A 27,106-nucleotide genomic window follows, 5' to 3' on the forward strand; every position below is an offset into this window, starting at 1 on the left:
CCTAGAGTACAGGGGGTGCAACCTTGCCTGGTTCTCATGCAATTCTGTCTAGTCTTTACATAGGGTGACCACATTTTCCCAAGTAAAAACAGGACACTGCGTGGGGCTGGCCCGAGCGCCCCCACCCCCTATGAGGCTGGCCCGAGCCACCTGACCTCACCACTCACTCCACTCTGCCTGGGGTTGGGGCTGACTGCCCCTGGGACTGACAGCCTGAGCCCCACTGCCCGGTGCGTCTCGTCATCATTTGCCCCCATACCCTGGAACATTCCTCCATAACCCCACATTTTTGGCAAATGGGACAAATGCCCATTTTTGCCAAATAAGTCAGGATGTCCGAGACAAGGCTTAAAAAGGGGACTGTCCCGGCTAAAATGGATGTATGGTTACTCTATCTTTACCCTCCCTTATACTGAGCTACCACACAAGGATTAGGCAGAATCTGACTCAGATTCCAAGCTCTGCAAGCTCTGAGCATGAAACACTCACTGACTTCCATGGAAGCTCCATGTATATAGGTGTGCCGGGATTCTACCCTTACAGTTCACATATTCCAATATGTCAATTCCTGTACCATAGAACCTTGCTGATTTGCGCTTCATTAAATTGCAAACTCTGAAATCTGCACACAATATATTTCGTGATTTCACTCTGCTTCTGCGCAAAAAATTAATAGCAAATGCTGTAGGTAGCAATCATATTTTCATAAACAACAGCATTTTAATAACGTGCTACAGAACAGGTTCTAAAGTATTATGCAATATTTTCACACATAATTAAAACTAAATTATTGTTAACAAACCAAATGAACAAAGTACCTTTCGCCATGCATTAGCCTTGTTTTTTACTGGATGTTCTCTTATATGCTAATTTGCAAATTTCAATAATTCCAAAGGTTCTGAAAGTCATTAGTGGTTGTATAATTCAATAGAAACTCTCTATCTGATAGTGTTGTTTTAATGAACAAAGGAGCTTAACATTCAGTTATGTACCCCAAATCAATACAAAATTGATACCACAAAGTTTTGTAAAACTACTTCAGTGAATAAGGTACTATCAATTTTTTTTCCTCCTTGCATTAGCTGCCAATGTGGCATATGGCACAAGTGTCTGGTTTTGGCTAAACATACAATGTAGTATTTTCCCTTTACTACGAAGATCCTGATTCTGATTTCACTTACACTAATTTTATACCTGGGTAAACTGTTGACTTGAAAGGAGTTGCTCATACTTTACTCCAGTGTAATGGAGAGCAGACCCAGGCACAAAAGATGAAATCCTGGCCCCATAGAACTCACTGGGATATTTGTGAAGTCAGACTTTCACCCAAAGACTTTTAAATGAATGTGAAATTAAGCTGGTGATAATGATTTTCAGTGGGCCACAAGAACACAGTCTAGGTGAATGGGTCATATGATACAGATGGGCTTTTTCTATAAGCCTGAGGTTATGAGTCAAAGCAAGACAGATTGGCTAGAAACAGTAGAACTAACACAGTCTTTGATTTAGGATTGGACACAGCAAAGTAAAAGTGAATGCTGATGGGAGCTAAAATAGAATATTTAAATAGCTATTTTCAGAAATTAATGGATTCATTACTGACACTTCAAGCTGTAATTTTAAAAGGTTAGACGCTTCATTTTTAAATTTTAATGTTTACCAAAAGACAGAGGGCTCATATTTGTACTGCTGGGTGTTTTTTGTTTGTTTTCCAATAAAACACATGTATTAACCTATCAAAGATTTTTTCATGCAGATAACTACTAACAATAGCTAATTCAAAGAAATGAATTCAATAGATTCTAATTTAAAAATGGTTAAGCCATTTTGACCATTAGCAAGCCATTGCCAACCCCATTACAAGAACTCCACAGGACTGCTTAGGTCAAAATTCACAGATAAGGCTGATCTTGGTAGTAAAAGGAATGTATTAACTTGCTTTCCTTTACAAATATCTATGTAATTAATAACTACTGCCACATTATTACATTACGAGTGCAGCACTTCACTTGAAAAGATAAAGATAATTGTCCTTGTTAATTATTAATGTAAACACACAGGAGTTCTTAAATAGCAGAAATACAAAATAAACACATGCCCCAATGACTCAGGCTCAATTGATATTATCTCTACCTTTTGAGATACAGCATATCTTTACACCTCCTGGCCCTAAGACAGGAAAGCATCCTTAGTCAGGAAGGGGTATTTAAGCAAGTGCTTAACATCTGCTACATGACTAAGTATTTTCCTGAATCAGGGCCTCTGTGTGCTGGAAGACATGACCCAGAGCCAAATCTTTCTGTCCTTATCCAAGCAAAACTTCCATTGACTGCAGGATTTAGCTCTATGGATAGATTGGGTGGCTTGGGTAAAAATACGAGATAAATCTATTTGTCAACCTATCTCTAGTCTGCCTCATGTAACTGTGTTGCAGATTTTTCATAATTTACTATTTCAATTCACATCTGCCAAGGGAAATTAACGCTTTTAAAACGTCCAGCTGAATTATAACTATATATAAGGAATATAGAACATACACATTAGATATTCATATCAGTTTTACTTAATATCATCTTGTTTATCTTATCAAGAATATTACTTTATTATGAAAAGTATACAACAACCTGACATAAACCTAGAGAATGGGAGAATCTACATATTACATTGTTGATCACATGCAGTACCTCAGGATGGTAGTCCTCGTATCGGGTGTACACTATAGGTTATATTGCTAAATTAAAATTAACTAAATTAAATTAGAAATATGGCACTCAAACTAGTATTACTGCTATTGGTCTTGGAAGATTTATTCTTTTAATAATTACAATAATTCCATCACATACCAACAGAAAACAGTCCAAATGTTGGAAAGAAAATACAGAGCTATAATTTCAGATATACACGCAAGCAAAGAAGATACAATGGGGAAATCTGTAACAATGTGCATACTAGAATAAAATTAGCAATGATATAAAAATAAAAAGACAAGGTGGTGAGGTGATATATTTTATTGGACCAACTTCTGTTAGTGGCGGGGACAAGCTTTCAAGCTTCACAGAGCTCTTACTCATGTCAAACAGAAAGTCAAAGAAAGACATTAAAGAATTACAGAGTAGGGATCTAACCTCCTATACCTGGGATGCTACCAATTTTGGTAAAGTTGTAACAAAACCAAACTCCAAGCAATTATATGAAGTTGAATTATTGAACTAAAATAATAGAAAATCCATCATTTCTACAGCTTGATTAGCCTGTGGATGGCTAGAAGTCTGAATAATATAGAGTGTAGAATGCTGACATCAAGTTTTGTAAAATTCTCTATTTTGGATATTCCCTCCACTTTCTGATTTACTGTATTTTATATTTGGTCATCAGTTGCCTGACAAGTATTGTATCCTCTTTGTTATTTACATATCTTATTAAGTCTGTTTTCTAGAAGTACAAAAGGTCAACATCACTGTAAGGATAATATTGAACATGCTTTACCACAGCAAAGGAAGAATGAAGCAAGAGGAAATAGAAATCAAAGTCTGGGTCTCTAAACTATTATTAAAAAACCCTTAATAATTAAAACGCTTGGCAATACAGTAATGATTAATGCACCTGTTTTAAATTAGTCATAAGAAAATAAAATCTCATGTGTATTTAACACCACAATGATCACTCAGTTAAGCTCCTTGAAGGGGGAAAGAAATCTAATGCTATTTCTTGAGTTTCAAGACATGCTTATTTCAGTTGGCTGAAGCATCACTGCAAGAAAATTATCTCATTGCTCTAACACACGTTGGAAAAGAAAACTTTATAGAACCGAAGTTTGATTTTCAAGCTCAACACCGAAAGTTTAGAAATTCTGTCTGAAACTAAGGTCCTATTCTTGCAACTACTTATGTACACAAGTAATCCTGTAGTCTAAAATGCAAAAAATCAAATGACAATCCATCAGTCTAAGGCCCTGATTCTGGAGACAATTAAGCATGAAAAGTTACAGCTCAAGGGGTTATGTGTTTAAAGTTACATGTATACGCATTAGCAGGATCAGAGCACAAAAGTGTAAATTCAAGGCCATTCATAGATCACTTGGGTCAAATTCCACCATCCATTACATCTGTGCAACCCTCACAGCATGAGGTACACTTACGTCTGTGAAGTTGCTCTGGATTTATACCAAAGTAACAGCAGAATTTGGTTTTATATCCTAATAAAACTACTAGTAAATGTTAACCATGTTTCTTCTATTAAAAATTAACAGTTAAAAAAGACATATTTCTGCCATCTTTTTAATCTCAGACAATCTGGTGTGATACACTTGAAAAGTGATTTATCTCCAATCATACTGAAGGTTTCAAATTATTCCTTTAACGAAATATTAAGAGCTAATCATGCAGTGAACCATAGCCACATGTTTGCTGACACCAGTAATTGTCTGCTTGTAAGAATCACTGCCTGGAGGAAGGTAGAAATTACACAGCTGAGCTTCACTAAAAGAGGCACATGGGCTGTAAAATGACACATGGGAATATAAAGATGCAAGGTGAAATGGGATAGATTCCTTCCTGAATCTCAGCAACATGTGCTTTCCAAATGAGGCTTATGGCATTAGATCTCTCAGCAAACCTCCTTCAAAATGGAATACAGTTTCATTTCACTATCATACAAACATACATAATAGATGTTCAATGTGTGGTGCCTGAGAAAGAAACATGTCATTGAGCATCTTGTATGTGCTTGAGACTAGGTAAATATAGTAATGTGATTTTACACTTGCACAGGTGACAGTGAATATATGAGGTAGTTATATAAAGGCTTAATTCAGTTTTATGAAGTGTAAAATATGGAACCTATTTAAAATGTATTGTATGGGTTTTCTTTGAAGCTCACCTTATACCAACAGGTATACACTGCATTTTATTATACGGGTGATCATAAGAATGCAGTATATATACCATTTTTACAAAAATGACATTATTATTATGTAGTCAAACATCTGTTTGGATATACAGAGAACCTCATTCTGCCACTCTTACAGTAAGTAGTTTCACTAATTTCAACAGGGACCACAGGCACCACTTGCAGAGTATGTACTATTCAACAGAACTAAGAGTGGCAGAGGTGGTCCATTAATTAGCTCCTAATGGTACCCTTGAAATCAGGTCAAAATAGCCTTTTTCAAAGTAAAAGTTGGAGATGCATTACATATTACATAGCTACTACAATGTAGCATTTCTGGGAATGTAACAGAAGAATGTAATAGATAGAGTTGTTGTTAAAAGGTGATTGATGGACACTAATATCAGAGCATAAGGCTATTAAAATACTATACATTACATTAAGTAGATTGGCTATATACGATATCTCAGAAAATTAAGTGACTGAGAAGCAATTAAGCAAGGATTTATTGTATTAAATACAAATTATTATTTCCTAATAAATTTTGCTTTTCAGTAAGCTGTCTCTTCTGTCATCACATGACTTTTAATCCTTCAGCTGCATAAATGTATATTGGTTATTCTCCTTCCACTTTATAATGGGTTTTAGATTTAAAGAACCTAGGGAGCGGAAGGCTTACAGAAATAATTTTGTATATATTAAACACTAATAAACTGGGCAACTCTTTTCAAAGGCTTTTTGCTGTGCTTGAAATCTCTGTCAGGTCAATACTTCTTTCTGAATTATTGCCTCGTGTTCAACCTTTATTGCTTTGCATTCAATTATACATGCTATCCTCTACCTCATGTTTACATTAGGTGAAATCTTGTCCCCCACCCCACTGGAGCAATGGGAGTTTTGCCATTGACTTCAATGACAAGATTTCATTTACTGTATATACGTACATATTCATATGTACATTGAATGTGTGTGTATTTATAGATCTATCTCTATATATAATATATATATACAAGTCACCCACCTCAATGCATATTATGTGCCTCACAGTACATAAACAAACATACACAGAATTACATATTATACCTGCCAAGTTATTTTAAAAAAATCTCTCATAATCAGAAGGTCTAATTGAGGCAATGGGAAAAATATTAAAAAGTATACAGATGGGAAAACTGGTTCAGATAAATCTTCACCAATTTCAGCCCTTGTGAGGTTCAGAAAAATATAGTTAACTACGTAGTTCTGCATTTCCTTGTTCTACTTGGCAGCAGAACTGCCAAAAGGTGTACGATATTGACTGGTTGTTACAGACTGAGACCTTGACTTATACATAAAACTTTCTCTGATTTAGCTAAAACCCAGGTTTACACCAGTTTAATTAAATCCACTTTAAAACTATTTTTATTAAACTACTGTATCTTTTGTGTGTAGACAAAGCCTGACAATAAACAAGAGTAGAAAGCTCAAGAAATCTTGCAATACTTTGTTCTAGATTTTCAGTTCAATTTTACAGACCAAAGCATTTTGGATAACATCAGGGGAGTGTCCAATAGTCTGATACTCCGTGAAATGAATTCGTCATTTTAGAGATTTGCCTATCACGTAATTCCATAAGGCCAAATCGTGAAATCAACAGAAATTTTGCCTGTATAAGGAGAAAAGTTTACAGGATTTGCGCTACTGTCAATAAGCGGGTGCACACATGCTATAACAAAGATCTAGGCAGGGCCGGTGCAACCACTAGGCAAACTAGGCGGCTGCCTAGGGCGCCAAGTGGTTGGGGGCAGACAAAAGTGCGCTCCGGGGCGGCAGTGGAGTGGAGGTGAGCTAGGGCAGGGGGGCGTGGGGAGGGCCGCCTGCAGCAAGTAAGGGGGGGGGTGGCACACAGGGGAACCGCTCCCTGCCCCAGCTCACCTCTGCTCCGCCTCCGCCCCGAGCACGCTACCCGGCTCTGCTTCTCTCCCTCCCAGGCTTGCGGCACCAAACAGCTGATTGACGCCGCAAGCCTGGGAGGCGGGAGAAGTGGAGCAGCGATGGCGTGCTTGGTGAGGAGGCGGAGCAGAGGTGAGCTGGGGTGGGGAGCTGCTGCACGGCTCCCCGGGCCGGGGGGGTAGGGAGCTGCTGCGGGGGGGGGGGTGTGCCTCGGGGCATTGGGGGGGGGGGAGCTGCCGCTGGACTGGGGAGGGGGCGGAGAAGAGGTGAGCTGGGGTGGGGAGCTGCCGCAGGACTGGGGAGGGGGCGGAGAAGAGGTGAGCTGGGGTGGAGAGCTGCCGCACGGCTCCCCAGGCCAGAGGGGGTGGGGAGCTGCCGTGGGGGGGGGGGGGGCGCCTCAGGGCGGAGGAGGGGTGGGGAGCTGCCGCGGGGGGGGGTGCCTCAGGGCAGAGGAGGGGACAGGGAGCTGCCGCAGGGCTCAGGGAGGGTGCAAGGTGAAAGTTTCGCCTAGGGCGCGAAACATCCTTGCACCGGCCCTGGATCTAGGACATCAAGGAAATGTTGTTTCATCCAAGACCTCATTTTGATTAAGTTACCAATGTATAATTTAAGAACGCACAAAGAAATAAATTTTCTGTGAAAAAGCGGCACATATTAAGAGCTAACTGGAGCAGCTGCAGAGCTGGATGTTTGTATGATTCAAATAAAAGTTATGTGAACTGTAGGAGAAAGAAAACTAACATCTATAGTGTTTATGATCGTGTACAAACCACATAAACTCAGCTATACATATTTCAGGGTGGTTTAACACATTTCTAGTCTGCTTCTAACGGATAATGCATGGAGTTTAAATCTAGGCAGGAAAATTTTATTGCAGACACAGGGAGGTTGTTAAGTCAAGAGAAGAAGCAAGTTGGTCTGACCAGTATTATCCTCTTGGGAGATCCTCTATATACTGAATAGGGCACTCCTGAATGTTCTAACAACTTAATGACAACAGATTTATAGAGGTTAACTCAAGAAAATAGTTAATCTCAAAGGATTTAAAAATTGGAAAACAAATGGAACATCTTTTTCAGACCTATGGATTATATATAAAATAATAGCTTCCCTCAGAATCCTGTGTTTACATTGCTCCTGAAAAAGGCCACTTAATAATCACTCATGTCCACAGGACTTGCAAGGAGAAAAGCCTTATGTTTATTTTTCAATTATTTATTTGTGGGCAGTTTCACTGGAAGCCATTCCACTATATTTATTAAAAAACAATAATTAAAAAAAATACAAAGGTTGAACCGATTCTGCATTCCACTCGTCTAACTAACAAAAGGCTATAATCTTAAAATTATGTAAATAGGTAGCAATACAAGTATATGACTAGAATGAACACTAATCCCAATCCCAACTGACATTAATTTATTGTAAATGAAAAGTTGAGACTACATAATAATATTCGAGGTGAAAGAAAACAAATACATTCCAGTAACTATCAAGAACCAATTATATAGCAGAAAATGAAAGATAAGAGATTAGGCTAGAATTTTGAAAGGGATCTAAGAGAGTTATTGGAAATTGAGTGCCTAATTCTATTAGATTCCTTTGAAAATCCTTTAATAATTAGGAGGAAGACTACAGGAATCTTTACTCCAACAAGTAGATCAACTGGATGTCTAAGGGACAACTTACCCCAGAAAAGATTACTTACCTAAGTGTTACAAATTCAGGCTATAGTTTAGCAGAAAAGACAAATACTGAAGTGGATATCAGGACTGATCACTGTGCCACTCAAGATGGAACTTCTGAATGGAAATTCAATTGTGATGTAAAGCAACTCTCAGAAACACTGCCTTCAGGAGGAGGAACCATAATTAGAAGAACATTGAAATGGAGGTCTGGAAATTGTATTTGAGTATCCTGGGTATTTTAATATCTATGCAACTCAGCAGCTGAATATGTTGGGACTAGGTGGACCAGTGATCTCTTACAGCATTGCAAATCCTATGTTCCTAGTAAGAAGTGATTTGGGGGATTTCTTTTTCTAACCCAGATCTCATCATTTTAACACAATTTTAAACTGATGAGAGTATAGGAGGTGGAGCAGCAGCATGTTAGTGCTGATGGACTGTGTAGAACAGATGCATCAATTTCAAAGGCTTTCATTCCCTACACAGAGCTGCCCAGCCATGACAATGGCCTCTGAAGCAGAAACACGACCAGCGGAACAATCAGACAGCTCAGGGGATGGGCTCAAACAGCCTGGAAAGTGCAGCAGAGGATTATCCAAAGAGGGTGGTCCAAATTAAGAGCAGCCTAAGGAATTCAATTAAGAAAGCCTATTCCCACTCTTCCCCAGCAGATGCCTCCTCCACAGAGAAGGCAGCAATGGCATGGGACAATGGCTTTCAATTCTATGATCTTTTTTGATGCGCTGAAGGTATAATGTGCCATGCACCTGAGGTGCATGTGTATATTACCTAATGAATGAACACCCTACCATGACAAAATGCTGTCTTCTATACAGTTTTGCAGGGTTCAGCCTCATCATAATGGATCTCTATTCTATAACGTAGCAATAATTACAATGTGAGGAAAAAAGGGTCATGGATTCTTACACAGTGAAGTGATTTGGTTAATTTACCTTCATTACTTAATCTCTCCATATTAGTAGCTAGGTAAAAGAATGTGGTTTCTGTTTAATCCTGTAAACAGTTGGCGTGGAAATACTTTTGATTAATTATAAATTCCAATTTGTCCATGCATTAAATTTTGTGAACATAACTGTGTGCACGTGCATGTGTGTATGTTGAGAAGAGTTATAAGGTGACCTCCACAATGTTATTTAAACTGAGATTCATTTATTTATCCTGACAACCATATACATAGATTATGAATAACTCCTCTTAAAAATGACAGGACTTTGTGGCTTGAAGGGCTGGTCAAGATATGCCAAGGACTTTCACGTCTAGCTCACCACTTCCAATCCATCTGGTTGATGGTGACTAAAAGTTGTAACCATCTGACAGCTCTGTGGTGGCTGTGTGAAATAAATTGATGTTTATTTGCTAATAAGTGGAGTCAAGTCTCCACAATGCAAAACCACCACCATAATGGGTACTAATCAGCACCTTTATTGACAGTCACAACATAGACTACAAAAATGAATGGACATGGAGACTGAGTAATCAACTCACACATGGAAGTAGCTCCTCCAAAAAACTGCCCCACAATGTTGAAGCCCATTGGCAGGAAAAAGCTTGAGAGCTTGCACTGCTGCCCATGGTGCATCTGTGCAGTGACTTAATATAGGGCTTCATTTTCTAGGGTTGTCAATTCAGCAACTTCCACAAACATTAAAAAAAATACACTACAGCATTTTTTAAAGAGGGAAAGAGACAATCTCAAAGGAGAAAATAACAGGGTATAACTTTCTCTTAGGTTAGTGTAATCCGCTGAAAATACATCAAACTGGCACTGTGTCTGAAGAATGGAAACACTGAGGTTTGATTTTAAAATGTCCATTAAAATAATAATGATAAAAGTCACTGTTTTTTCCCTGTGAATGCAAGAATCTACTAAGGAAGAGAAATGCTCTGCTCTAGCAGAGGCTCAAACTTGATCTCTACAATCAGATGCCTCCAGCAGGAACACACTAAAATCTGAAGCTAGAAATGATGTTATCATTTAATAAAGGAAACACACACGAACTTGCGGAGATGTTTGTTGAAAGAAATATAGTGTCATTTATGGCAAGTAAATAGTTTTATTCATGCTGAACTACTACCAGGAAGAACACTGAAAAATGTGTTCTAATTTACTGAAGCCTGGATTCATACTGCATATACAAACTGTAACTGCTTCTGTGCTGTTTTATGCAAAATGCACTATTTACTAATTTACTATATTGACTTAACATTAAGCACATTCATTACATTTAGAATTTTCCATGGTAAAATGAAAAAAAACACCAGCTCATAAGTATCATGCCCACTTAATTTGTTTAACATCTAAAGACAGGAGAGATCTTAAAACAAGATCTTTTAATCTTATTTTGACAGGGGGGAAAGAGTGAGCTTTTTTTCACCTTTGGTAGAAGTAATGTGTAGCTATTAAAATAAATATGCTGCCTAAATCTTTGTAACAAGTTCTAAATACAAGGATTAGCTAACCAAAAAAAAACAAAAAAAAAAAACCCAACAACAACCACCTCCTCAAATGTTTTCTGAAAATATCTGTGAATAGTTTGTTGGAAGCCTCCATAACTCACATGGCAGTTTATATTATTACCAGTTATTTTAGTAGAAAAGCTAAATCATAGCAGAATGTTCATGGCAGGAAGGGTTGAGTTACAGCAAAGCCTATATCCCAGCAATCACAGGAAATAGATTACGGGACCAATCCAAAACCCATTTAAGCCCCAGATCCACCTGATCCAGACATCTGATCCCTGCAAAAAGCTCCACAGAAGTGCAAAGCTCCCCATCCAAAATACAAAATAACGATCTCCCCAATCAATCAGACAATGAATACTCAAGACTGCTTTCTGTGGGAGAATTATTTCACATTCCTTAATTGGTCAGTCAGTTCAAAACTCTAAGTGTGAATAAGACTTTTCATAGTTTAGCATCTAGTTGTATATAAAACCCTTTCAATGGTGTAAAACAGCCACAATGAAAGGTGGAATTAATATAATTTGTATATATACAGTACAAAAAAAGAGAATATATATTCTTCTCCTCCAAGCTTCCTCAATTGTTTATATTTTTCTTTCTTTTTTTTTCATGACGAAGATGTTAGCGCTGAGCTCCACGTATTTATTGCATACACCTGAACAAATACATGATTCTCTTTGCCATTAGGTAATATTCAGCATTGAGACAATCTGATTCCCACTAGTCTGTTATTGGACCACATATTTAAAATCACACACACAAAAAAGCAGAATGAGCAAATACCCTTTAATATTTCATTTTAAGGGATGTTACATTTTTCACTACTTTACATATCCCTGATTTATAGAGAGAAATAATCTTTGACCAGCAGTTATCTTTCCCCTTTGTGCACTGTGTATGTTTGAAACAGCATACAGTTTCCTGACATTGAGTTTTACCGACTTCGAACCATCTCAACAGCAATGTCAATAATGTGTATCACAAAACTGACTAAAAAAAATCAATACATGTCAGTCCCATCTATCTTTCTTAGACTCAGCTGAATCCAACTGAAGCCCATTGTCCTTGTGTTTAAGATGCCATTTCTTGGCTATAAACAAATAGAAAGAAAAATTCTGCCTCTCTGCTAGCAGAAACTTATCACCTAGCCCTTACTACACAATCATGATGGTTCTACTCTTAGCTTTCATCTGTAATTTAGGAGACTGTATAAACTCTCAATTTAAGTCATGCTGAAAAATATGCCTTGAATGCAAATCTACTCATCAAACATTAAGTCGGAAACAAAAGCTGAACATTTTTAGGTGAAGAAAAAGTATTTTCATCAGGCATTAATACATAATTCTCAAAAAGCCTACATATGTTGTCACTAGTTGCTTATAACCCAGACACGTGAAAGGAAATAAAGAAGCAAACATATCCATTGCTAAGAGCAAGAGCCAATGAGACAGCCATAATTTTCAACAGAAGTATGCCCAAAAGGTTGGAGTTCTATTGGGTTAAATTTAACAAGGCAACACCTAAAGGCAATAGCTCCTGTCTGTTATTGAAAGGGAGGAGGACTTTCACCGTTGGGCATCAGGACTGGGATGTTGACAAGAAAGGCACTTTGTAATGAGGACACCCCACTGTTTGGTCAGTGCTATCAAGCCAACTGGGAGGCAGTTCTGGTCAGTCCTCAGATCCCATTCCAGTTATCCAATTCTGGCCTCAAGGACCAGTATCCATTTCTGTTCCCCAGCAAGATCTGATACTTTTATTTTCACATGATGTCCCAGTACAAGCAAAATTTCAGAATCCAAATCAAGAGTCTAATCCTATGAGGTGCTGAGTATCTCCTGGGTAGGGAGATAAGGCCACACAAGGCCTATAATGAACGACCATCTTTTTAGTTATACTTTAAAAAGGGGCATTTGTCAGAGAGTGGAAACACATATACAGTGATTCGCCCCAATATGCTTCAGGAAGCTCTCTACTGCCAGCCAGCACCAGCAAATGATGCTTCAGTAAACATTCAACTTTTGTATCACTCAGGGCCATGTTTCTGCAATTCCAGTGCTGTGGAATCAGAGGCAGAGTCCTTCCCTCTCCTTCAGAATTTGACTGTAGAAGCTAAGCTTTGGTTTTCAATAAAAGGGAACCAAATGCAAGATGATGCAGTGCTGCTTGCCTGAGTTTGCAAACCAACAGAAACTGAGGAGTCAGCTGAACCCATTCAGCTCAGTGAGGTATTAGCGATGAAAGGTAACTATGACAATGTCATTGAAATGTTATCAACTATTTCACTAAAGATGATTTTAGGAGATACATGTAGCTCGTGAGCTTGTCTGTTGTTCCTGAATGTAGCAGGGGATATTGTGTTAGGGAATGCGGGAGATTATTAGTGTGAAAGCTGGGGCAGGGCAAAAGAATAAAGACTTCTGCAAAAATTTCAATTCACCGCAGTCCCTGCTCAGAAGGGGGAAATGAAAAGGGGCATCCTGAAAGCCTCAATTGCCTTGTCACTGCCAAAAATCCAAACTGCCTCTGATTCTTCAGGAACCAAAAATCCACATCTGCCACCTACCCAGCTGGCAAAATCTCCAGCCTTCCCCTGACAACTTCTGTAAAGCAGTTATTCATTATCAATGCAAAAATCTTAAATGTAGGAGCAGAAGAAAGAAATTAAGAAAGAAATACTCCACAACTGACATTTGGAAAGAACTTACTGCCAAAAGAAATAATGTAATGGAAGTAGTGCACCAATTTTATTTCTTTTCTTCTTTGTTTTTCATTTTTTTTTAAATTAAAAATGTAATTAATGCTGCTTCATTTGGCTTGGGTATGCTATACAAAATCAAGAGATCTTGCCACAAAAAACTTAGGTCACGTTTGTTGCAGAGCATATTATTTAAAACGCATTTCCAACTTATTGTCAAAGCAAAAGAGAAATCTCTCATAACAAACGTATTCTGGAAAGTCAGCAAATATCTACAAAGAAAAATTCCTGGTACTAGGATGATTTGACAAACTGTTCTTTTATTCTCCCCACCCCCAGTGGATATGATCAAATCCCAGTTAGGGGAGATAATCACCCTACCACAGCAAATAGAAGGCACACCATGACAAAAATCTTAGTTCCCTCTTTTCTATCCTCTTATTCAAGTTTCAGACGGTACATAATGGATATGAATAAATAAATGATCCTCTATCCTAATTTCATGCAGAGCAAGTTGAAAAGTGTTTCAAATTAACATAAAATGATAATACACATAATACATGAGGCTATATTTCAGAGTGGTGTTGATAATTCATAAATTCAATGTTTATACAAGTTAGGCCAAGCCAAAAAGGTATCCAATATAACTATTAAACTTATGCAAAGCAGCATATAATTGCTAACGGACATGGGATGAACTCAAAATCGATTAATATCTAATATATACATTATACATAAACCTACAATTGAGGTTCATCTTCACACCAATTGTTGTTTAAAATGTGTTCTGGTCTGTGAAGACAGAAATCTGGTGAGCCTAGTCTGTCTGATCTATTGGGATGTTTTTCCTACCTGAGTAATTAAGACATGATAATAGCACTCAGTGAAACCATCAATATATTCTTTAAGCAGACTTGTGCTTTTCTCCAACTTTTATTTACATCATTACTAACCAAACTGGATAAAGATATTAAATATCCAAACAAAACTAAAGGTACTGTGGTTTTGTTTTTAAAAGATTTTACCAATTCTACCCGTATTGCTCCTACAAATTAGGAGCTTGACCCAGTATCTATTGACACTTCATTTGATTTTAACAGGCTTTGTTTTAGGCCATATATCCATCAGAAATATCACTAACCTCTGCAACTTCAAATGGAAAGATATTTGTCTGCTCATCAGCACTTGGACGTATAGTTTAGCTTACACTTCATCCACTAACAATCCATTAAATTGAATGGAGTGATTCATTTCTACAAAGGTGCAAGGGGAGGTGAAGGGAAACAAGGTATTTAAGATTCCATAGTTATAAGTGTGGTGTAACGGCTTAGGTAGTAAACCTCATATCTGTTAGTCTAAGCTGTTACACCACACTTATTACTATGGAATCTTAAATACCTTGTTTCCTTTTACCTCCCCTTGCACCTTTGTAGAAATGAATCACTCCATTCAATTTAATGGATTGTTAGTGGATACCTGTACTTTAGAAAAAAATAAAAAGCTAAAGTATAGGTAAGCAAACATAAGAAAATGTTTGCTTACCTATACTTTGTCTTTTTAATTTTTTCTAAAGTACAGGTATCTCACATATAGCCTTCTTTCTATCTGGTTTTCTATTTATATAGTTTCACATGAAACAGTTGATACTCCTGACCAAAATTAGGGAAGAGAATCATTTTGGATAAATACAGAAACAGCTGTTAACCGTTTTATCCAACAACTAGAGGTGTGGGTGATGGCTTGCATTTTTATTTATTTGCATTAGTGTTTATGTTTTCCATGAAATTTTTAATGGCTCAGGAAGTCATTTGTGAAACTTAATTAACACGAGTTCAGATTATTTTCAGTTACAGGACAGTAAAAATGCCCTGAGAAAATCAGTTCTGACTTTAATTTTGATCTCAAAAATCCAAAAGTCACGAAAACCAAAACACAAATATTGATAACAAGTTATTTGGATTTATTAAAGTCTGCCCAGCTACAAAGATGTTTGGGTATATCTGGGTTCCTGGAGAACCCCATTGCCAACCCTCATTAGCAACTCACTTTTTTTTTTTTTTTTTTTTAATTAAAGAGAAGGTTTGGGAATGCACAAAAGATGTCCATATTCATGTTATTCCCCTGGATGACTATGAAAAACTGGTATCAACATTAATTCTCTGTGCCTCTAGAGTCTAAATTTAAACATACAGAGAAGCATTACTGGATGCCCCCATTCACTTTACATCCTCTAAATAGTTTCCTGTTATCTACAATGTGCACTATTGGCTACATTGCAGCTATTAAGTCATAAACTGCATTCAAGGGATGCAGGAAGGGGTACTCCCCATCAGACAGACTCTCAGGAGGTATTTTGGCTAACTGCCAGAGTCTCCATGGGGGAGCATGCGCCTCAGTGGGGATTGTAACACTTTCTCACAAGCATGGTGTTCAGTCTTCTCTGAACTAGGTCAGCGACACTGGATGTTACATAGCCCTGCATCTCCATCTCTGAGGGACTGCAGCAATGGAACCAATACCTGGTTCCCAGGGTAAGGACGGGGGTTGTGGGTGGCTCCTGCACAAAGATACTGAAGTTGAGAGGGAAGGTTCTTTAGCCTTCATAAGGCCCTATGCTTGCCCTATCTAAAGGCCTGGAAGAAAGACTATAACTCACTTCTGTTCTGCAGCAGTGAAAGCAGCATCTTTCAACATATTCCCTTAAAGAGCCTTCCAATGTAAAAACATACTAGATAGTCTCCAGCCTCCAGTTGTCATAGACAACATTTGATCCTGGGCCTATCTTGACAGACTCAGATTTGCAGATGGGATGAGAGTTGAGCTCACTCAAAGGGCAGAGAGAGTCACTCTGGAAAGTAGTTTGACCCTGAGGTCAATGAGAGGTTCTGTAAGATAACACTGGTCTACAATTTTTGAGAAGTCGTCTGCTTCAGAGATAAAACGTGCTATTTATTATGTATTTTGATGTGCTGAATTCAAATACGACAATTAAAACAACTGATTGGCTACTGTTTCTAAGATAGTTAAGTTTTTACATTTTATGTCTATGTATATTGTGTAGATAGTAGAGTTTTAATCATAAATTGTAAACCTAGGTCTTTTCATGTGTTTATGGTTGCTTTACATGATATTTCACCTGTCCTGTTTATGTAACACTTTAAAAATCAGCAAAAGGGTTATATAAATAAAATTTATTATGAAACAAAAGGCAAAAAACTATTCTGTACATAGTTTAGTCCTATTCAGTGTCTACTCGGCGCTTCTTGGCTTGTCTCTTGTATTCATTAAATGGAACATCTCTTGTCACTGTCCAGCAATAGTCTGCAAGCATTGATGGGCTCCATTTGCCCTGATAGCGTTTCTCCATTGTTGCAATGTCCTGGTGAAATCGCTCGCCGTGCTCGTCGTTCACTGCTCCGCAGTTCGGTGGAAAAAAATCTAGATGAGAGTGCAAAAAATGTATCTTTAGTGACATGTTGCAACCAAGGCTTTTGTATGCCTTGAGGAGGTTTTCCACCAACGACCTGTAGTTGTCTGCCTTGTTGTTTCTGAGAAATTTTATTGCCACTAACTGGAAGGCTTTCCATGCCGTCTTTTCCTTGCCATGCAGTGCATGGTCAAATGCATCATCTCGAAGAAGTTCATGAATCTGAGGACCAACAAAGACACCTTCCTTTATCTTAGCTTCACTTAACCTTGGAAATTTTCCACGGAGGTACTTGAAAGCTGCTTGTGTTTTGTCAATGGCCTTGACAAAGTTCTTCATCAGACACAGCTTGATGTGTAAGGGTGGTAACAAAATCTTCCTTGATTCAACAAGTGGTGGATGCTGAACACTTTTCCTCCCAGGCTCCAATGACTGTCGGAGTGGCCAATCTTTCTTGATGTAGTGGGAATCTCTTGCACGACTATCCCATTCGCAGAGAAAACAGCAGTACTTTGTGTATCCAGTCTGCAGACCAAGCAAGAGAGCAACAACCTTCAAATCGCCACAAAGCTGCCACTGATGTTGGTCATAGTTTATGCACCTCAAAAGTTGTTTCATGTTGTCATAGGTTTCCTTCATATGGACTGCATGACCAACTGGAATTGATGGCAAAACACTGCCATTATGCAGTAAAACAGCTTTAAGACTCGTCTTCGATGAATCAATGAACAGTCTCCACTCATCTGGATTGTGAACGATATTGAGGGCTGCCATCACACCATCGATGTTGTTGCAGGCTACAAGATCACCTTCCATGAAGAAGAATGGGACAAGATCCTTTTAACGGTCACAGAACATGGAAACCCTAACATCACCTGCCAGGAGATTCCACTGCTGTAGTCTGGAGCCCAACAGCTCTGCCTTACTCTTGGGTAGTTCCAAATCCCTGACAAGGTCATTCCGTTCACCTTGTGTTATGAGGTGTGGTTCAGAGGAGGAGGATGGGAGAAAATGTGGGTTCTGTGACATTGATGGTTCAGGACCAGAAGTTTCATCCTCTTCCTGTTCCTCGTCTGACTCAAGTGAGAATGCTTCTGGTGCATCAGGAACCGGCAGTCCTTCTCCGTGGGGTACTGGGCGTATAGCTGATGGAATGTTTGGATAATGCACAGTCCACTTTTTCTTCTTTGACACACCTTTCCCAAGTGGAGGCACCATGCAGACGTAACAATTGCTGGTATGATCTGTTGGCTCTCTCCAAATCATTGGCACTGCAAAAGGCATAGATTTCCTTTTCCTGTTCAACCACTGGCGAAGATTTGTTGCAGCATATGTGTGGGGCCCACCTCTTGTCCTGATCTCCAATTTTGCAGCCAAAATAAAGGTGATAGGCTTTCTTAACCATAGTGGTTATACTGCGCTTTTGTGATGCAAAAGTCACTTCACCACAAACATAGCAGAAGTTATCTGCACCATTCACACAAGTACGAGGCATCTCTGCTCACTTTGGCTAAACAGAAATGTGTCCCTTTGCAAAATCAAACACTGACAAATAAGAGAGCACGACACTGTATGATTTCTAGAGCTGATATAGGGCAATTTGTTCAGCAGAGTGATGTAAGCTTCATTATGATTGCATCATCCATGACTTCTAGGAATAACATGATGCAATTCATATCATGTATGACGCAATACCAGCTTCAGATTGCATCATTCATTGTTTTGCCTAAAAAGCAAGTACTGTCCAAACCCAGTCATAGATTTCTTCATAGATCCAGTCAAAGATGTATTTTAGTCATTTCTGGTTTAAATTGAGATCCCTTCCCTTTATAACTCACTTATCCTCCGCCATTCCCAAGTCAAGGGTCGTATATACTGACCCAATAGCATATCTTGAAAACTAGAGCCAATCAACAATTTTAAGCATCATTTTCGTTCTCAGTGACCCAGAATTAGTACAGTTTATTTCAGAAGCATTTTGGCTGTAGAGCAGTATAATCAGTGATTATACTGCTTGGGCTTAATATTGTGAAATTCAACATAAAGGAAGCTTACAGTGTTGCCTGATCCCAGGAACACAAAATCATCAGAGCTATTCACAGTCATTCTTGATCATTCCCTGCTTGTACAGTCTAAAGCAAGGGTGGGCAAACTTTTTGGCCCGAGGGCCACATTGGGGTTGTGCAACTGTATGGATGGCCGGGTAGGGAAGGCTGTGCCTCCCCAAACAGCCTGGCCCCCGCCCCCCAATCCGCCCCCTCCCACTTCCTGCCCCCTCAGAACCCCCAATCCATCCAACTCCCCCGCTCCTTGTCCCCTGACCGCCCCCTCCCAGGACCCCCGCCCCCATCTAACCCCCCTGCTCCCTGTCCCGACTGCCCCGACCCCTATTCACCCCCCCACCCCCAGACAGCCCCCCCGGGACTCCCACCCCTCCCTCTGCTCCTCGTCCCCTGACCACCCCCTCCCAGGACCCCCCACCCCTAACTGCCCCCAGGATCCCACCCCCTTATCCAATCCCCCCCGCTCCCTATCCCCTGACTGCTCTCCTGACCCCTATCCACATCCCCAACCCCTAACAGGCCCCCCGGGACTCCCACTCCCAACCCTCCCTGTTCCCCATCCCCTAACCGCCCCCCCAGAACCTCTGCCCCATCCAACCGCCCCCTCCTCCCTGACTGTCCCCCAGGACCCCCCGCTCCCTTACCCAACCCCCCCACTCCTCACCCCCTTACCAGCAGCAGGAGCTCGCAGCCGCGACACCCAGGGCCAGAGCCAGCTACGCTCCCCACGCTGCCCAGCGGGAATGGTGGGCCAGACCACGGCGGCGTGGCTGCAGGGGAGGGGCCGGGGACTAGCCTCCCTGGCCAGGAGCTCAGGGGCCAGGCAGGACGGTCCCGCGGGCCACATCCGTAGTTTGCCCACGTCTGGTCTAAAGTCCAGCAACTCATTTACTTCTTCTCTCTGAGTAAACCCTAAAATCTTCTATTGGAAATCAATCTCATGCATAATTATTTCTAGAAACTCCATAAAGGCCTGATCCTGTGAAGTACCCTAAGTTCTCCTAGTAGCTCAGCACCTTGAAGAATCATCAAGGGACTGATATGCATTAGTCATAGTGGGAGTTGTGGGTGCAAATCAAAAGGGAAATATTCCCCTTAGTATATCCCAGAATTTCATCTGATTTACAACTGTTTTGGCACACAACCAATGAAAAGCAAATAACCCTTTCATAAGAGATATTCAACATCAAGTGAAGATAGTCAAAATTTTTAATTATAAAAAAAATGTTAACAGAAAAAGACAAGGGAAACTTTTCCCACTTTTCATCAAACTCTACTACCAGGACTTATTTAGTTAAGGATATGACATCATGAATTAGACTTTGTTTGCCCACAACATTTGGGGAAACAAGTTATATAATAGGCTAGGTATAAAACTGATAATCAAATCACCTGTTTTAAACACCAACTTACTATGAAAAAATGCCCTCCATAATAAATGGACTTTATCTCCTTCCGACTGTACCTAATAGATGTAATCTTATTTAACACCAACCCACTCTGTGTTTTTCCACACAATCACACCACTTTTGATGCAAGAACCTTTTGTTCTGCAACCCCTGCCTTCTTAGAACACCATTATCACTGACACCGGTAGTATTAATTTACTGAGTGCTCATAAGAGCTCCATAAAAACAAAGGAAAAATAAAAAAACCACCATGGCCTTTGGCCGGAGGTTCTTGCAATGCAAGGCCCTAATTCTGCCACAAGATTTTGAGGCGGTAGAATCCATTCACCTAGCCAGCCAAAGTATATCACCCATCTCAATGATTTCCAGGCACAAAGTAAAGGAGGACAATTAGAAGAAGCCTGAAGCCCACCCCATACTCCATCCAAAGAAACAGATCATTTTAAAATGGAGCTCCCTCTAATTTTCTCCACCTAAGTTCCATACTACATTCTCTAGGTAGAATACTATTTTTTCACTATTCACTGCCCCCAAACCATCATCAGTTCCTATTCCTTATAATCTGGTCCAGTATGCCCTTTGCTCACTATGCTTCCTTCTCCTCAGTATCATAGTGATGCTACTCTAGTTGGCTTCCTTAACAAGCAGCCATTCCCCACAGCAGCAACAGGTGGATGGATGGTCGGTCCTGTCACCTTTGCTGGCCATAGTAGTGTCAGGAAAGTCATCCTGTGGTCTTTGGCTGTGTTGAGGTTGGTCTGCTGGGCTTGGTAGTCAGCTAGGTAATGGATCTTATTTGCTTTTGAGGTGGGCAGGCAGCTGACTTGGAGAAGCATAGAAATATAGAGCTGGATGGGACCTCACTGCACGCAGGCAGTATTAAGTATACTTAGACCATCCTTAACAGGTGTCTGTATAATATATTCTTAAAAACCTCCAATGACAGGGACTCCAGAATAGAGGAATTCATCTCCTAGGCTGGAGAGTGCGTTGGGTCAAGGCTCCCTAGTATCAGCTCTTCAGATTCTGAGCAGGCAGGTAGATACTAGTGGGAAGTAGCAGGATGAAGTTCAGCAGTAGCTTGACTCTGCCACCTCACCTTCTGATACACTGCTAGAGCAATCCATGGTACAGATAAAGTGAGGTTATAAAACTATGTGGTGCATTTTCCATATCTAGCTAGAGACAACAGTGTGTGAAGCAAGAACAGAGTCCCTATTACATTAGCTCCTATTGTCATAGGAATAGTGGGTGCACTCAGAGAACACTGTAAATATTAACAAGCAGAGTTAACCTCAACATTTTGTAAAATAATAATTTGCCATATGAAACCTGATTTCTGACCATGACCGTCATACTACTGCACAAAGCTGGCCTAGGGATTTGGGGAATGTTCATTGAGATGATACTTGGGATACACCCTCAAGCAACTGACTAATTATACATGGAAAGGTAGGGTGTGAGAGTGTATTTTATTTGGGGGGAGGAGGAAATCTGTAGGACCCTCCCCCCCAGTAGATTCTGATGCAGAAATGGAGCCTAGATGCATATTTCTTCCAACTCTGGTACACAGTTTACTAGGTGAACTTCAGAAATAAAAGGGCTAGAGATTTACTCCACCCCATACAGAAGTTAAGATTCCCTCTCACAGAGCTCAAAAGATGGGTTCTGTTAATGAGGAGCTCACATGAGCCCTAGCAACTCACTGGTGAAACGCATATGGAAAAAGCTAGTTTGTTTTTAATAAATCTTTAAGGTTCAAAATAATTATTTAAAGTAAGAGATTAGACATCATGAATGTGTTTGGTATTCATCATCATTAATCATGATTAATTCATTTGCTATTTTCTGGATATTACAATAACAGATATTCTACTATAATGTAGTCATTAATGTGCATCCCATTATTTTAAAACATTAAGACAGTTTCAGCAACAAAGCTCTTTGAATAAGGCTATGTCCTCACTACCCGGCAGGGTCGAATTAAGATATGCAAATTCAGCTACACGAATAGCGTAGCTGAATTCGACGTATCGGAGCCAACTTATCCCGCTATGAGGACGGCGGCAAATCGACCTCCATGGCTCCCCCATCGACGGTGCTTACTCCTACCTCCGCTGGTGGAGTACAAGCGTCGATTCGGGGATCGAATGTCGCGTCCCGACGAGACGCGATAATTCGATCCAGGCGGGAAGTGAAGATGTAGCCTAAGTCTGTAATCTCTGTCCTTCTCTCCAGATTGTGGCTTGCTGCCTTATCAGTAACTCTTTCTGATGTACGCCTTTCCCCCCCAGTAGGACGTCCGGGCACTGTGGTCTTGCTAAGTCCCTGCACCTTAACTCAAGAATTACAGAAGCAAAAGAGTAATACTTTCTGCCTGGGAGCTGTACAGTTCATTCCGTTTCTCAGAGAATATGTTTATATATAGAATTCTTCACATGGTTTAGCTCACTATTTCCTTTATACTACAGAAAAGATGTTATTGTAACTGCAAAGACAGGCCATCTTGGTACACCCTGAAAAATCCTATTGTTTACCATATGAATGACAGGCACAGAGAATTGACTCCGAAGATCAAAGATAAGACTGTATCATCAAATGTGGCATACGAAGACACAGAGAAAGGGGAGGGGGGGAGGACCTGATCAACTGTGAACATTTAATCTATTCTTTGTTTGCATACTGCATGCTATATAATAAGAAGGAAATTTAACACAGGACATTTTAAAAACATTCTCTTTTGGTTGCTTAGTATTGTCCCATAATGTCTTGAAAAACTGTTCCGTGAGCACTTTGTCTAAACGTATGTCCACATTTAATCACCCCAAATGCACCTTCACTGCATACCAGATGTGTCATTAACTATTGCTGAAAAAAAGTGAAATAAAGTCACCCAGCATGAGAATACTGTGGAATAAGTCAACACTAACAGATGGTGTTTATTTTGTCACTGCTTGTGTTAAAAATTACCACCTATTCCATCAAATCCGTTTCTTTAAGGTAGAAGCTTTATGTAAAAAGTGCCACAGAAAATGTTTTTTTTTTAAATCAGCTGTCACTGAGTTCCTTAAAATATGAGCACTTCTTTTCATGGTTTCCAGTTTTCTAGGACATGGTGCAATACACAGGAGATAGGTTTGTATAAATCTGACACGATAGAGTATTTTGCCAGCAACTCTGTCTTGCAACACGCAATCTGTTTTGTTTCTCAAACAAAGTTTGCAAATTTGTTAGCTTGAATATGGTATTTTCAAGATACAAATTCCATAACAAAGATTAAATCTGCCCTTGGGATTAACCTACCTGATACTGTCATGAATTTGTTTGTTTCTAGTACCCAATCCGTAAGGATATTTTTTTCAGAATGTCTTCCATTCTCACAATTATTATTTTTTAAGTATCTAAATTTTGCTATGCAGTTTACATGCTCTAGTGGATGATTTCTGGGCAAAACAGCATGTTCTGAGAAAAGTAATTGTAACATCTGAAGCTGGCTACTATAGAAATCAATGCTAAAACCCCAGGACATAAATACATTTTTGCTCATCTACTTTATAAGAGTTTCTATTTTTTTAAACTTGTGCTAGGACAATGCAGGTGAAATATTTCAAATCCACAGTAAAATAGAGAGGATCAAATTAATCCCTGGTGTCACTCCATTGACTTCAATGGAAGAAAGACTTCAATGGGTCACAACAGGGATGCATTGTGTCCAGTGTATGTAAATATAATTTCCAACAACAATAATGGAACATATTTGTGTCTGAAGATTACTGGAAATGAGTTTGTTATTTTAAATGTCATGCTACAGAAATTAGAGACCCATACCGACTCCCCAGATCCCAAATACAGTACGCCCATTTTTTAGTTTACATCCCTCTCTAAAATAATAATAATACAAAAATATCATCTAAAATTAAACTTTTTATTCCCTCCCCTCCCCCCAGAAAAAGGGAAGAATATCCTGGGACCTATTTATTAACAACTCAAAAAGTAATTACACTGAAACTAGTTTAAGTAAATTATTTTTAATTTGTAAATCAGAAACTACAACTGAGTCTACAGATATTTATTGAAGAAACCTTGTTGGGGGAGTTATATATATATTACATATATAGATATACACACACACACACACACACACACACGTCACTATTAAAAAAACTATCAGCACTAGAAGCACTAGAAGGATGCTACAGAACATCACATCTGGAGTCCATTCTTGTCTTGAGTTATATATTTGCAGTGTACACAATGAGTGTGTATCACACACACACAAATATAATGTCAAAAGAATATTAATGTTGCATAGTTAAGCGCTTGGAAGTTAGGATATGCTTTAATTAAGGTTTCCTGTGCAACCTTAATGTGCCCCCAGGTACATATCTATTTTGCCACAGTCTGTAATTACATGATCACATACTATTTTGTCCAATGGACCCCTGGTCACCTTCAGTACACAATATCGGATGATGCTCAGTTAAATGACCAACTATTCAATATTTTGTTTTCTTCTCATTGAAACATGTATGGACTCAGACCTTATTTACTGCACACTATTCAAGCCCTGCTCTGAAGACAGAATTACTATTATTGTGGGTTTTTCACTTTGGCCTCTGAGTGATTCAGAAATGTTCACAAATTTATTTTCACAACATCCCTGTGTGGTGAGAGGGTATTATTATCCCCCACATTTTAGACCAGGAACTGAGGCACAGTAAGATTAAAGTCAAATGTATCCACTAAGTTAGGATTAGTGAGACTAATTTTGAGACACCTAGGACCCAATTTTCCAGAATACTTAGCATTATACAGCACTTCCTATGTTCAAAGCACAGCTCTTGTTGACTTCAGTTTCAGCTATGAGTGCAAATCAGACACTGGGACTCAAGTCAGGCACCCAGAAAATGAGGAAACAATTAGTGACCACCTCTGAAATGTCTGATTTAAGTGATTTGCCTAGCATCACATAGGAACTCAGAGTATGTCTATACTGCAATTTAAAACTCATGTCTGGCTTCCACCAGCTGGCTCAGGGTCACGGAGCTCAGGCTCAGGGTCTGTTTAATGGTGGTATAGACGTTCGAGCTCAGGCTGCAGCCCAAATTCTGGGACCCTCCCACCTCACAGAGTCCTAGAGCCCAGGCTGCAGCCCAAGCCCGAATGTCTACACTGCAATTAAACAGCTCCTTAACCTGAGCCCTGTGAGCCAAAGTCAGCTGTCATGAGCCAGCCATGGGTTGTTAATTGCAGTGTAGACATACCCTCTGTGGAAGATGCAGTCATAGACTCCAGTTCTCCTATGCCTTAACCATAGGACCATCCTTTCTCTTCCCACCTTATTCAGCACACACCTTCTAATTTCTGCAATAAATGAGGCAGGGGTCTTACATACAACAAACTCATTCACTACATAACCCTGATTCATTCAGAGACCAGATCCATCCTGTGCACTGCAGGAGGCAAGGGGAGTCCTGTGGAAAAAATAGTATGAGATCATGTAATTTAAGATTGCATAATAGCGCACAGTTTGCACAAGCGCAGTAGATGCTTGTTGAAGGTAGACAGGGTAGCACAAGGAAACAGTGAGATTATACTGGTCAGCATGAAAAACAGTAGCTACAGCAACCTAGCAAAGGGAGTGCGGAAGAGTTTGGGGGAAGATTAAGAGTTCTATTTTGGCCACAAGGAGATATCAGAAAGACAGGCTGAGATTTTAATTTGGACAGAAGGAGAAAGGACTGAAGGTGGATCTGTGAGTTAACCACATGAAAATGATAGCTGAATTTGTATTTATGAATGAGATCACCCAGACAGAGTGTCGGGTGTAAAGGAGAAGAGCAGGGGGCCAAGCATGAACTGTGAGGGACACCCATAGAAAGCAGGAAGGTCGGGGGAAAGATCCTCCAACAACACATTGTAGGAGTGATTAAAGAAGTTGGAGAAGAATCAGGAGAAGATAAGAGTCACAAAAGCAAAGGGAGCATAAGATTGTGAGAAAAGTAAGGTTGATGGCAGCCAACAAGTTGGGAATATTTCTAAACTTTGGCCAGGAAGATGTCATTAGAAATTTTGGTGTGAGCCACTGCAGAGGAGTGCAAGAGACAGAAATCACACTGGAAACAATCTAGATGCAATTGAAGGAGCGGAACTCCAGACAATGGTTGAAGATAGCATGTTCAAAAAGATGAATGGAAGAGAAATGGACTTGTAAATAGAGACCTGTGGTCAAAGGTGGTTTTTGTGTTTGTTTTGGATGCAAAAGGCTAAAGCAAGCCTGTGTTGTGAGGAGGAGGAGAAGCTTGAGAAAGGCATTGAGGATAAGGACAGAGATTGGGGGGCGGGGGGGGGGGCAGAGAGAGATCGGGAATAGGATCGGATGGTGGAAAATGGTGGCGAACAGATAAGAAACTTCTTAATCAGTGCTGAGGGCTGAGAGAGTGGCAAGAGGGAAAGGTGGGTAAAGGTCGCACCAGATCTTTTCAATTTTTTCTTTTGACTGAGGCAATGTATACATTAGA

General features: G+C 39.7%; 1 protein-coding gene across 12 annotated transcripts in view; it reads right to left on the reverse strand.

Moving 5' to 3' along the window:
• The window catches only part of TENM2 (teneurin transmembrane protein 2), an 812,220-nt gene that overhangs the window by 452,781 nt on the left and 332,333 nt on the right, over positions 1-27,106 (reverse strand). The window lies entirely within an intron of this gene.

Source organism: Emys orbicularis, chromosome 8 (assembly GCF_028017835.1).
Source record: "Emys orbicularis isolate rEmyOrb1 chromosome 8, rEmyOrb1.hap1, whole genome shotgun sequence".
NCBI lineage: Eukaryota > Metazoa > Chordata > Testudines > Emydidae > Emys > Emys orbicularis.